Source organism: Papio anubis, chromosome 7 (genome assembly GCF_008728515.1).
Source record: "Papio anubis isolate 15944 chromosome 7, Panubis1.0, whole genome shotgun sequence".
Lineage (NCBI taxonomy): Eukaryota > Metazoa > Chordata > Mammalia > Primates > Cercopithecidae > Papio > Papio anubis.
Genome location: NC_044982.1, coordinates 136154516 through 136168022, shown reverse-complemented (window position 1 = coordinate 136168022; position 13507 = coordinate 136154516). Strand labels below are relative to the sequence as shown.

General features: G+C 44.7%; 1 protein-coding gene across 3 annotated transcripts in view; it reads right to left on the bottom strand.

Annotated features, from left to right (window-relative positions):
* Positions 1–13507, bottom strand: part of LOC103885828 (mitogen-activated protein kinase 6-like) — a 63145-nt gene that overhangs the window by 36904 nt on the left and 12734 nt on the right. Inside the window, exon 1 of one of the 3 annotated variants that reach the window (XM_031668689.1) lies at positions 11285–11452. The exons of 1 other annotated variant lie outside the window; for it this stretch is intronic. The gene's annotated coding sequence lies outside the window, so the exon portion shown is untranslated. Of the gene's footprint in view, positions 1–10651; positions 10859–11284; positions 11453–13507 lie in introns of those variants that run through there. One more of the 3 variants, XM_031668690.1, reaches the window with a different exon arrangement.

Here is a 13507-nt window from a genome sequence, read left to right as displayed (position 1 = left end):
TTCACAATGTTGCCTAAACTAGTCTTGAACTCCTGGGCTCAAGCAAACCTCCCACCTGGGCCTCCCAAAGTGCTGAGATTACAGGCGTGAACCACCATGCCTGGTCAACATTTTCTAATATTTGAATTTTAAAAGAATATAAGCAAGGTTTTATTGAGATTGTATTATATGTGAAGCATTGTGTTGGACATATACCCTTACACTAAATCCTCCCAATAGGCAAAATAAATATTATAATCTTTATTTTAGATAATTTAAAAAATACATTCAAGATCACACATAAATGAGAGAGCCAGGATTTGAACCAGGTTTGTAAACCAAATTCCAAGATCTCTCACCGTACCTTTTTTTTTTTTTATTGACTAGTACATATCTCCCTTCACTCCCCAACCCTTTGAGTAGAGTATATTTCCTAAAGACAAAGACCTTTTTCTGGCCGGGCACAGCAGCTCATACCTGTAATCCTGGCACATTGGGAGGACAAGGTGGGCGGATCCCTTGACATCAGGAGTTTGAAACCAGCCTGGCCAACAGGGGGAAACCCTGTCTCCCTACTAAAAATACAAAAATTAACGCCAGGCGTGGTGGCTCACATTTGTAATCCCAGCACTTTGGGAGGCCAAGGAGGGTGGATCCTTTGAGGTCAAGAGTTCAAGACCAGTCCAACCAACACGGTGAAACCCTTTCTCTACTAAAAATACAAAAAAAATGAGCCGGGCAAGGTGGCGCCTGTAATCCCAGCAACTCGGGAGGCTGAGGCATGAGAACTGCTTGAACCCAGGAGGCAGAGACTGCAGTCAGCCGAGATCACGCCACTGTACTCCAGCCTGGGTAACAGAGTGAGAGCCTGTCTCAAAAAAAACCCAAAAAAACAAACAAAAAAAATTAGCTGGGCAGGGTAGCGCATGCCTGTAGTCCCAGCTACTCCGCAGGCTGAGGCAGGAGAATTGTTTGAACCTGGGAAGTGCAGGTTGCAGTGAGCTGAGATTGCACCACTGTACTCCTTCGTTCTGGGCAACAGACTGAGACTCTGTCTCAAAAAAAAAAAAAAAAAAAAACCTTCTTCTGCATAACTAAAATATAATCATCAAAATCAGGAAATCAATGCTGGTATAGTACTACCATCTAATAATCAGACCCCATTTAAGTTTCTGCAATAATCCCAATCATGTACTTGGGACGTAAAGGACCCAGTCCAGAATCATGTTACGCTGGGTACAATGCAATTATTAATGCAGTTTTTCCCTTCCGAGATTTAAAGGAATCAAACATTTTATACAGTCCACAAAAATTTACTGAGCACTTAGCATGTGAAAGGCACTGTATGATGATACAGTAGAGAATAAGACGGACAAGGTTATTCTGCTTCCAAAGAGCTTGCAGTCTAGTAAGGACAGACCAACAAATAAGTTAGCTAATCAACAAATTCAGGTTTGGCCTAGTAGCTGGGAAATGGCCCTCTGAGGAGCTGAAACCTGAATAAGAAGCTACCAGCATTGCTAAGAGATGGGAGAAGGGCATTCCTAACAGAGGAAACAACAAATTGAACAACCTAAGGCGGGACAAAACTTGGCATTTTGGAGCAAAAGAAATGCCAGTGTAGCCACAGCATCTCCAGCAAAGGGCGTAGGAAAGGAGGTAGCAATAAGATAGGAAGAACACATGAGGCAGGATTCTGAATCTCATAACTAAGACCAAAGAAAAACTAGGAAACCACTTTAAGCAGGCAGTCTACACTATTTCATTTACATTTTTGAAAGAAGATTCTTGTTACTGGGAGAAAGAATGTCTGAACAAGGTAGCTAGCTGAGTGAAAGCAAAAACCAGGTAAGAGCTATTTCAGTAAGCCAGGTGACATAATGGTGGCTGAGACTAGGGTGGTAGAAATAAAGATATAAAACAGATCATTGAATAAATAGATTTCAGTGATATTCTGGAGACCAAAAGAACTTGATGATGGATTAGCTATGGGATAAGGGAAAAACAGGATTCAAGGATAACTCCTAGGTGCCAGTTATGGAAGAGACAAAGACTGGAAGAATATTATGGAAGAGAGTTCTATTTTGGACATGTGAAGTATATTTAGACAACTGACTACTAGGTTACTAAGTGGTAATGTCTAGCAAGGCAGTTGGATAGTATGTCTGGAGCTCAGGCAAGAAGTCTAAACCAGAAACATAAATATGAGAATGATTCACATATAGATGGCATTTAAAACAATGAGTTGAATGAGACCACCTAGGGGATGAATTTAGAAAAAGAGGGTGAAAAAAAAAACCCAGGAGTTTTATCCTGTCTTAGGTATGCCAATACTTAGATGCAGGTAAAGGAGAGAAGCCTGTTTTTTTTTTAAAAAAAAAAAAAAAAAGGGCCAGGTGCAATGGCTCACACCTGTAATCCCAGCACTTTGGGAGGCCAAGGTCAATGGATCACCTGAGGTTAGGAGTTCCAAGACCAGCCTGACCAACATGGTGAAACCCCATCTCTACTAAAACTACAAAAATTAGCCAGGCGTGGTGGTGTGCGCCTGTAATCCCAGCTACTGGGGAGGCTGAGAGGCAGGAGAATCACTTGAACCCAGCAGGTGGCAGTTGCAGTGAGCAGACGTTGATTGCTCCACTGCACTCCAGCCTGGAGGACAGCGAGACTCCATCTCAGAAAAAAAAAAAAAAAATACAGTATAACAAGGAGTAAAGTGAAGGAAAACAAGAACATATGTCTCATAAAATGAGAAGTAGATGAACAGGCAGAAAACAGTGGTCAACTACACTGAATGCTCCTACAAGAGCCTGTAAGACGAATTTAGTAAATAGAAACCAGTGGTAACTTTGATCAGAGTAGTTTTAGTGGTAAGAATGGAGGCCAATCTGTAGTAGGCTGAGAAGCAAAGGAAAGCAGAGAGAGCACAAAATGACAACTTTTGAAAACTGGTTTGGAGGAGAATCAGAGAAATGAGGCTATAGCTAGAGAATAATGTGGAATGGGGAAGAGGGCTTATAAAGAAGGAAGCCTCACTTACAGCTGCTGTCCAATAGTGCTGTCTGCAATGATAGGGATGTTCTATATCTGCACTGTCCAATAAAGCAGCCATTAGCCATCTATGGCTACTGAACAACTGAAATATGGCTAGCATCACTGAGGAACTAAATTTTTTAAATTTTTCTTTTAACACCCACACATTTCATTGCAGAAAGCACTGTTGGTTAGTAGCTACCATACTGGACAGTACAGCTCTAAAGCACATCTGTATACTAATAAAGATGATCCAGAAAGGGAAAAATTCATGATGCAGGCAAGAACGAGGTAAGTCCTTAAGAAGTCAACAGGCTGACAGGGTGCGGTGGCTCACACCTGCAATCCCAGCACTTTGGGAGGCCAAGGCAGACAAATCACTTGAGGTCAGTAGTTCAAGACCAGCCTGGCCAACACAGAGACGAATCCTCATCTCTATTAAAAATACAAAAATTAGCCGGGCGTGGTGGTGGGCACCTGTAGTCCCAACTACTCAAGAGGCTGAGGCAGAAGAATCACTTGAACCTGGGAGGTGGAGGCTGCAGCGAGCCAAGATCATGCCACTGCGCTTCAACCTGGCCAACAGAGTGAGACTCCATCTCAATAAATGATAAATACATAAATAAAGAGAAATCAACAGACTGAGCAGAGTGGCTCATGCCTGTAATCCCAGCACTTTTTGAGGCCGAGGCAGGATGACTGCTTGAGTCCAGCCTGGGCAACATAGGGAGACCCCATCTACACACAAACAAAAATTAAGATTAAAAAAAAAGTCAAGAGAAGAAATCCAGAGCGCAAGTGGCGAAATCTACATGGGATACAACATGAATGAGGCAAGGCATGAAATTACAGTAACTGGTAGAGACCGAGACTCAAAATATGTATTACGCCTGATTCGAATCTTAAGCATATAACTCAATTACAGAGGGCTATAAAATCCAAGCAGAAGGGGGAGGGTAGGTAACTCATATCTACTAAGGACCTATTATGTGACAGGCATTTTCTATTTTTTTTTTTTTTTTGAGAAGGAGTCTCGCTCTGTCGCCTAGGTTACAGTGCAGTGACATGATCTCAGCTTGCTGCAAACTCCCCCCACTGGGTTCAAGCAATTCTCCTGCCTCAGCCTCCCAAGTAGCTGAGATTACAGGCACCCACCACCATGGCCAGCTTTTTTGTATTTTTAGTAGAGATGGGGTTTCACCATGCTGGCCAGGCTGGTCTTGAACTCCTGACCTTGTCATCTGCCCGCCTTGGCCTCCCAAAGTCCTGGGATTACAGGCATGAGCCACCGTGCCCGGCCGCGACAGGCATTTTGTTTTCTTTTCTCAGGATGGAGTCTCGCTCTGTCGCCCAGGCTGGAGTGCAATGGTGCGAACTCGGCTCAAAGCAACTTCCACCTCCTGGGTTCAAGTGATTCTCCTGCCTCAGCCTTCAGAGTAGCTGGCAGTACAGGCATGCACCACCACACTTGGCTAATTTTTTGTATTTTTAGTAGAGACGGGTTTTCACCATGTTGGCCAGGCTAGTCTAGAACTCCTGACTTTGTGATCCGCCCACCTCGGCCTCCCAAAGTGCTGGGATTACAGGCGTGAGCCACCGCGCCCAGCCATGACAGGCATTTTCTAAATGACAAATTATTTCTCTCTTCTCTAACTACAGTCTTGTAAATATCATTTTATAAACAAGAACAATGATGCTCTAAGAAAAGCAACTTCATGAAATTACACACCCAGTAAATGCCGGAATTTGGACATAGGCCTGTGACTACAGGGTTAGAATTTTCCCATTGCATATGGTGGGAGGTTAAGGCCAGGCGTGGTGGCTCACACCTGTAATCCCTGCACTTTGGGAGGCCGAGACAGGTGGATCACCTGAGGTTAGGTTACTTTATCTACTTCAAACATGGTTGAAGCCCCATCTCTACTAAACATACAAAATTAGCTGGGTGTGGTGGCGCATGCCTATAATCCCAGCTACTTGGGAGGCTGAGGCATGAGAATCACTTGAACCCAGGAAGCGGAGGTTGCAGTGAGTGAAGATCATGCCACTGCACTCCAGCCTGGGCAATAACGGCAAAACTCCCTCTCAAAAAAAAAAAAAAAGGTGGGAGGTTAAGAACCACTCTGTTTCAGCACCTGGAATTAACATAAACAGCAGATCAATCTGGAAGTTACCAACAAGTGCCAACAAGCCTAGAGGTACTAGGCCAGAGGCAAAAACTATCCTGTCAATGCTTTCCACAGAATAACTAAGCAAATAACAGCCACTTTTAAAAAATACAAGTGAAAATACCTCTTAGATGGGAAGGAATGGACTTTCTTACAACTTAGATTATCTACTTTATTGAACACAGATGTATCAATTAGAAAATCAGCACTGTTTTATAATACATACTAAAATAATATCTGGGCATATGAGAAAAACTAAGTCAACATACCCTCTCTCCAATTTGTACATTAGGAGAGAACAATTATTAAACTGAGTCTAACCCATTATTAAATTACAACTTAGATTTTAGAGTGGGCAAAGATCATCTAGATCTGTGTTGTCCATGTAACCACCAGCTACGTCCAGCTATTTAAAGTAACTAAAATTAAATAAAAAATTCAATTCCTCAAGTGCACTACTTGCTCGTCAAGTATTCAACAGTCACACACGGCCAATGGCTACCTCACTGGAACACATCTATCATCATAGAAAGTTCAACTGGGCAGTGATTAGCTTCTACATTTTCCATTTGACTTTTTTCAGAAGGGTCAGTGGAAAGAGCAGCTCAGAAGACTAACGAGCTGAACAACCATGTATGCATCATTTTAATTTTTATTTATTTACGTATTTTTTTGAGACAGGGTCTCTTGCTGTTGCCCAGGCTGGAACGCAGTGGTGCGATCAGGGCTCACTGCAGCCTCAACCTCCTGGGCTCAAGCAATCCTCTCATCTCAGCCTCTAAAGTAGCTGGGACTACAGTGTGCACACCACAACTGGCTCATTTTATTTTGTAGAGACAGGGTCTCACTATACTGCCCAGGTGTATGCATCATTAAGCAGTGCTTCTCAAACTGAATGCGCACTGAATGACTTGAAAATCTTGTTAAAATGTAGGTTCTTCCCAGCATGGTAGGAGGCCAGGAGTTTGACAACAGCATGGGCAACACAGCGAGACTCCACTTCTTTTAAAAAAAAAAAAAAAAAAAAAAAAGGGCAGTGTATGATGGTACACACCTGTATTCCAGCTACTGAGGTGAGAGGATTACTTGAGTCCAGGAGTTCCAGGTGGCAATGCATTATGATCACACCATTACACTCCGATCCAAACTGGGCAACAGGGCAAGATTGTGCCTCTTATTTACAAAAAAAATGTAGATTCTAAGATTCTAATTCAGTAGGACTGAGATGAGGTCAAGATTCTAACTTCTAACAAGTTCACAGGTGATGCTAATACTGTTGGTCCAGAATTCACACTTTCAGTACCAAGGTCTTAGATCTCTCCAGGCCTTAGTTTCCTTAACTGTCAAATGATGTACATGAATGAAGCAAGATAATGCCCATGACACCTCCAAAACAGTAATATTTTAAAAGTTTTATGATTGTACAGAATTAAATGCATATAGATTTGCACTCTGCAGAGGCAGACTTTTCTGAGGCAAATGCTAGGATTCTATTTTTTTTTTTTAGTAGAGACAGGGTTTCACTGTGTCAGCCAGGATGGTTTCGATCTCCTGACCTCGTGATCCGCCTGTCTCGGCCTCCCAAAGTGCTGGGATTACAGGCATGAGCCACCGCGCCCGGCCAATGCTAGGATTCTAAAAACAAGTTTTATGATACCATTTTTTTTCTGTGAAAAAAACACCAAATTTAATGAAAATTAATGGGAAAATTTTATTTGCTATATAAGCATTCAATCTCTGAACAAGTTTTTAGAAATGGACTTAGAAGACTGACATGTATAAAAGACAAAACTTTTAGAACTCTATGGGCCGGGCACAGTGGCTCACACCTGTAATCCCAGCACTTTGGGAGGCCCAGGCGGGTGGATCAGGAGGTCAAGAGAGCGAGACCATCCTGGCCAACATAATGAAACCCCGTCTCTACTAAAAAAAAAAAAAAAAATACAAAAATTAGCTGGGCATGGTGGCGTGTGCCTGAAGTCCCAGCTACTCAGGAGGCTGAAGCTGAAGAATCGCTTGAATGTGGGAGGCGGAGGTTGCAGTGAGCCAAGATGGCGCCACCGCACTCCAGCCTGGCGACACAGTGAGACTCATCTCAAAACAAAAAACAAAAAACAAACAAACAAAAAAACCAACTCTATCAGAGAGCCACACAGTATTTTCCAAATAGGCAGTTCATGGAGATGAAAAAACCAGTGCTGGACTTGGCCCACATCACTGTCACCTTAAAAGCATCAGCTTCACATGAAAGCAACCCCTGGAAAATGCCATTAACTACAGTAACATTGGAGTTGTTTTCTTAAAGTCTCAGTCAAGGCTCTCAGCAATAAAAATGAGCAAAATTCCCATACCACAGGCAGGTTGTTGTGTAATGTAACAGCCCACAAAACAGGCTGAAGGAACTAATGAAGGCAGCCAACAATGCCACACAGAATTTACTTCTGAGGCATCTTCTTTCCATTTTAACAGGGGACCTAGAGTAACACAAGGTTCGAATGGTTCAAAAGTAACAAGGAATTGGATAGCAGTGGTGAGAAGGCTCAGCATTTCATAAAACAGTACCTTGCAGATAGGAAGCAAGCTAAGATATCCAGTTTTTGTTTGTTTGTTTGTTTTTTGGAGTCTCACCTCAGCCTCCCAAAGTGCTGGGATTCCAAGCGTTAGCCACTGCCCTGGCTTCAGTTTGTTTTTAAACTCTGAATTATGCACACCACAGCTAATTACCTATATTTGAAAACAATGCCGGAAATGTGTTAAACCTCTAAGTAATGTGATGCTCTGAAAATTTTCAATACTTTGTATTTTTATGTTTCCTTTACTAGAAATTTTTTTTTTAAAGTTTGAATTAAAACTTTATTTAAAAATCCTCTAGATATAAAGCACGCAATACTCTTCCAAAATAGTTCCAAAAATTTAATTCACATTAACAATACATTTTACGGGCCGGGAGCAGGGGCTCACACCTGTAATCCCAACACTTTGGAAGGCTGAAGCAGGCAGATTGCTTGAGCCCAAGAGTTCAAGAACAGCCTGGGCAACATGGTGAAAACTCATCTCTACAAAAAATACAAAAACTAGCCAGGCATGGTCGCACACAGCTGTGGTCCCAGGGACTCAGGAGGCTGAGGCAGGAGGATCACCTGAGCCCAGGAAATAGAGGTTGCAGTTAACAGTGATCGCACCATTGCACTCCAGCCTGGGTGACAGAGCAAGACCCTGTCTCACAAAAACAACAACAAACACTTTACTGTCCACAAACTCCTCAAATCCATTTGAAAAATTAAACAGTATACACAGAAAAACTAGAGGATGGGTGGGAAATTTTTCTTTTATTTTAAAAATTGAGACAGGGTTTTGTTATGTTGCCCATACTGGTCTTGAACCCCTGGCCTCAAGCGATCCTTCCACCTCAGTGGAATCCCAAAGTGCTGGGATTACAGGTGTGAGCCACCGCACCCAGCCCCACTCTTAAACTGCCATTCTCAATCTTTTTCCCCCTCTCAATCTTATTTTAAGCCAACTTGCTAAACGTTGCCTGTTTTAAAATCAGTCAAAAGATGTATCTTATTACCAAGTTTCAACTTAAAGTTTTAAATTTGGAACTGTACATTCAGCTTATCTTAAAAAAAATGAAAAATAGTGCCTAATACCTATTTCAAATTGTCTTTATTAAAACAGAAAATTCACATAAATCACAAAGCACAACATATAATGTTTTAATAATTCCATGAGAGTGAAACTTTCATATTCAGAGCCATATCTGATTAAATATTAAAGATAAAGATAACCCACATAACCAATAAAAATATAAGGTCAATTTCTAACGACTCCATAAAAGTACTATCTGTCCTTTATAAATAACCTGTAACAAATCTCTCTCAGCAGTAGCCAAAAACCTGTTAGTATCAAACATTTAATTTCAGCACCTGACCAGCAATTGGTTTTACCTTTCCTCTCAGCAAACGTTACACAATTCCACCTGTAGGGTATAGGATATCCTTTTAAAATGCAATTTAAGAAGCCATTACTTTATAGAAACTGCTGTTCCTCTTCAGAAAAAAATGAGAGAGAATTTCAATGTGGACAGGAACATTTTAGCCTATCATTTAAAAAAAAATACAATTAAAAAAAAAAAAAGCCACGTAGCAGTCCGTGGGCAGCATGAGTCATCATCCAACTCAAAACTTGCAGCAGCACTTGTAAGCTTCCTCCTACCCGACCCCATCCCCTTCAGCAAAGTACCCTGAGTCAGCAAACCTTACTATTTTGTCAGTTGATTCTCACGATGCTTTAAATGAATTTATGTAAAGCACTGCAACACTTTTAGTGCTAACATTTGTCTTTAGAATGAGTGCATTTTTTTAATTGCAAAATTAACTTACTTCAGATCACTCTTCTCTGGATTTTTTAATCACAAGTAGCCAACGACTACTTCTAATCCTCTTTTGCAAATAACTGAATTCCAAAATATCCTCATATACTAAGTTTTTCCTAAAATATTCTCCATTTTCCAGTGTTTTCTTCTGAACAGTAATACCTAGGTGATCAAATATGTTCTGCTCAAATCTGGCATATTTTCTAGATTAACTGCAATTACTGAATTCAGGACATCAATAAATAATTTGACACGCTTAACAAGGCAATTCTTAATAAATGATGTAACATATGTGAAAAGACTTTACACTCCCTGGCACATAGCAAACACTTCATAAACATGTTTGAACAATTACTATCTAAAGACAAAGTTTCTTTCACCCAATTCAAAATTATTTTTTAAAAATTAAAATCTGACATTTCTATGAAGAAATTCCTGATTTCAGGGCCAGGCCCTGTTTGGACCCTACATTCTTCTGGTCAGATCATTCTTTCCATCTCGGTTTTCCAGCGTTAAAGAGAGAGGACATGCCCAATCGGAACTGTAAGAGACAGGCTAGAAGAATCAGCCATCAGAAAATTACTTTGAAGCTGCTTGCTCTTCATTGTACGGCATGTTAATTTTTCCCCTTGACAAATCATCTGTATCCGTTAAAATTAAAAAAAAAAAAGTCATTACTTAGACTGCATCTTTAGCAATGAACATGAATTACGACGTTAATACAAGTCGGCTTCTAATTCCAACTCACCAGTCCCTTTCACTGGACCTTTTCCAATGAACAAGCAAAAGAAAAAATAAAACAGGAAAGGAATCGAGAAGCTCCTGCTGCACAGAGCTCCCCCGTAACACTTGAACCGGTTGGGTTCTACACTCGTCAATAAACAAAAGGTTGCCAAAACACCTTTACTTTTCGACACAACTCACAAGGCGGACTAAAATGCACAGCAAAGTGACAAGGCCCTTTCTGGTGAACCGACAAAACAAGCTTTCATTTGGGCACTTTCACAGAACACCACTTAAGGTCCCGAAAGAAGCTAAGGCAAGACTGCAGGGCCGGGGGAGGAAATTAGGAATTTCGTCTCCGAGTTTTCAGTACCTCATTCATGGCTAGACTCAAAACTTGGGCAGACTTCAGGGCTCTGAGGCGAGCCGGGAGAGCGCTGCGCGCTACGCCACTGGAGACTTTGCCCGGCCGAAGTCAGCTGAGGCCGAGTCACCGGGTGGGACGGGGGAGGAGACGCGGGAGCATTTCGAAAGGCAGAGTGCCAAGAAGGCGAGACTCCACGCCACCTCATGTTCCCCGGGCCGCCGCCCCTCGCTCGCCCGCCCTCTGGTCCGGCTGGGTTTCGAACCCGCGGAGCCGGGCGCAGGTGGCGGGGCGGCAGCCGGCGTGCGGGGCCAGGGAACGGGCTCAGCCCGGCAGGGCGACCGGCGAGGGGCGTGCCGGGTGGGAGGGGCCCACTGGCCGCCTCGCCGGCCCCACGCGGAGACCCCGGCCCGCCGCCCGCCGGCCCGCGCGGGGACGCGCCGGCCAGGCCCGAGAGAGCGGGCAAGCGGACGAGCAGGGGGCGGGCGGCAGACCAAACAAAAGCGCCTTTGTTGAGCGGCAGCCGCCGGAGGGTCACACACAATGGAGGAGGGAGCCGGCTCCGCCGCTGCCGGGCCCGCCGCGGCGCCCTCCCGAGCCGCCCCGCCGGCGCACCCCGCACACGTACACACACACACTCACGGGATTTCTCCGACTCATTGAGAGAGTGCGGGACCCGCGGACAGCCCCCAGTGTCGGCTCAGGTCTCCGGCTGTGCTGGCAGCAGCGGCGTCTCCGAGGCTCTCGCTTTGCCGCAGTCGCCGCCATGTAACCCCGACCCGCGAGAGAGGGCGAGGGAGAGGGGGCGGGGCCTCGCCGTGCCACGCCCCCTCACGTCACAGGCTCACTCCACGGGTTCTCCCGCCCCCGCCCTGCCCAGCGCGCCCGCACGCGCCGGAATTTCCAGCGCCCGTGACTGGGCTGTGCGCGCCGCGGGGGCGGTGGGAAAGGCACGCGGCTAGTCCTGCGCCTCCGGGGGTTTTGCCTGCGGGCGGGCAAGAAGGAAGACAGCCGGGGCCGTTTCTGCTCCACTACCTGCCCCGGCATTAAGGGAACAAAGTGACCAAACCCAGTGCGAGCGTTTACTAAGCACCTACTACGTGCAGAGCACTGGGCAATCCGAGAGGAAGAGGCCTCAGTCTCCAGGAAGGCTGGACCTCAAGATGGATTAGGCTGGAAGGCGGCAGCCGGAGCACAAGGCAGACGCGTCCGAGGCCAAGTACTGAGGTCATTCATTCTGCCAGAGAGTATGCAGGAAGGCTTTTAGGAGAGAGGTCGCCACGGGTGGCCTTTCAGCTAGATCTTGGAGGAGCGGATGTAACCAGGAGGTGAAGGGGAGGGTGTTTCTGCCGAGAGAACAGTGTAAGCAAAGACTGGGAGGCCAGAGTACCTGCCTTGTTGCAGGAACTGGGATAGAATAATTTGAATTTGAAAAGGGATGCACTGTGAAACGTAGAAAGGTGGATGGGTACCTTCTTGGGCCCACTTCTTGGCTAAAAGCAAACTTACATTACTTTTAATGGCTTATTGAGTCCAAGGAGCCTTTCCAGTGTTTATGTGAAATTTAGTATTTATGAAATTAGAGACGCAGGTCAGCATATTTTTTCAATGACTTCATCACCATACAATGCCGATGAGAACCATACAACAGCCCCTTAGCCATTATTATGGGCATCTTCAAGAGTGAGGCAAAGGCCACTTCAAAAAAAATCACAAAGGGCCGGGCGTGGTGGTACACGCCTGTAATCCTAGCACTTTGGGAGGCCCAGGCGGGCAGATCACCTGAGGCCAGGAGTTCGAGACCAGCACCGCCAACGTGGTGAAAGCCCCGTCTCCACTAAAAATATAAAAACTAGCCAGGTGTGGTGGCTCACGTCTGTAATCCCAGCTACTCGGGAGGCTGAGGCAGGAGAATCGCGTGAAACCCGCGGGGGCTTGCCGTTAGCTGAGATCGCGCTACTACACTCCAGCCTGGGCGAAAGCGTGACTCTCCGTCTCAAAAAAAAAAAAAAAAAAAAAAAAATCACAGAGTAACGAAGTTAAGTGGTTGGGGTGAGCTGGAATGCTTTCTATTTTTTAATATTTAAAACAACGTCAGCTGAGTACCAGGTGTGAAGAAGTGATGAGTGAATAAAACCAAGAGAAAGGGGAGACTTATTGCAACCGCAGAATTTCCAACTTCTGCAACAAGAGCTCTTACCTTCAGCCCCATTGCCCCTGCTCTAGGCTCTCCTCTGATCCTGAGGACATTTTTCCTCTCACTGTTTGAGAACTCATTTACCTTCCTCTTCCGTCAATGTTTGATCACCCAGAGAAGGTGGGAGAATAAATACCAAGCACTGTGCCTTCCCTCAAGGAGCGTTTAATCCAGTGTCACTGCTGACTTCGGGTAAATAACCTGTGGATAATGCAAAGTTGGCTTACAATAGTAAGGGAGACACTAAGTTGACAGAATCTTTGTACCTTTTCAAAAGGGGAGGTCAAGGATGGAATAATTACAAGATTTGGGGGATCTGGTTTTTGTTTGTTTGTTTTTGAGACAGAGCCTTGGTCTGTCGCCAGGCTGGAGTGCAGTGGCGCGATCTCGGCTCACTGCAACCTCTGCTCAAGCGATTCCCCTGCCTCAGCCTCCTGAGTAGATGGGACTACAGGCGCGCGCCACCACGCCCAGCTAATTTTTGTATTTTTAGTAGAGATGAGGTTTCACCATGTTGACCAGGATGGTCTCGATCTCCTGACCTGGTGATCCACCCACCTCGCCCTTCCAAAGTGCTGGGATTACAGGCGTGAGCCACCACACCCAGCCCAGGGATCTGGTTTAAGATTGGTTTTTCAGTGACGGGTTCTGATTGGGTTTGGGACAAA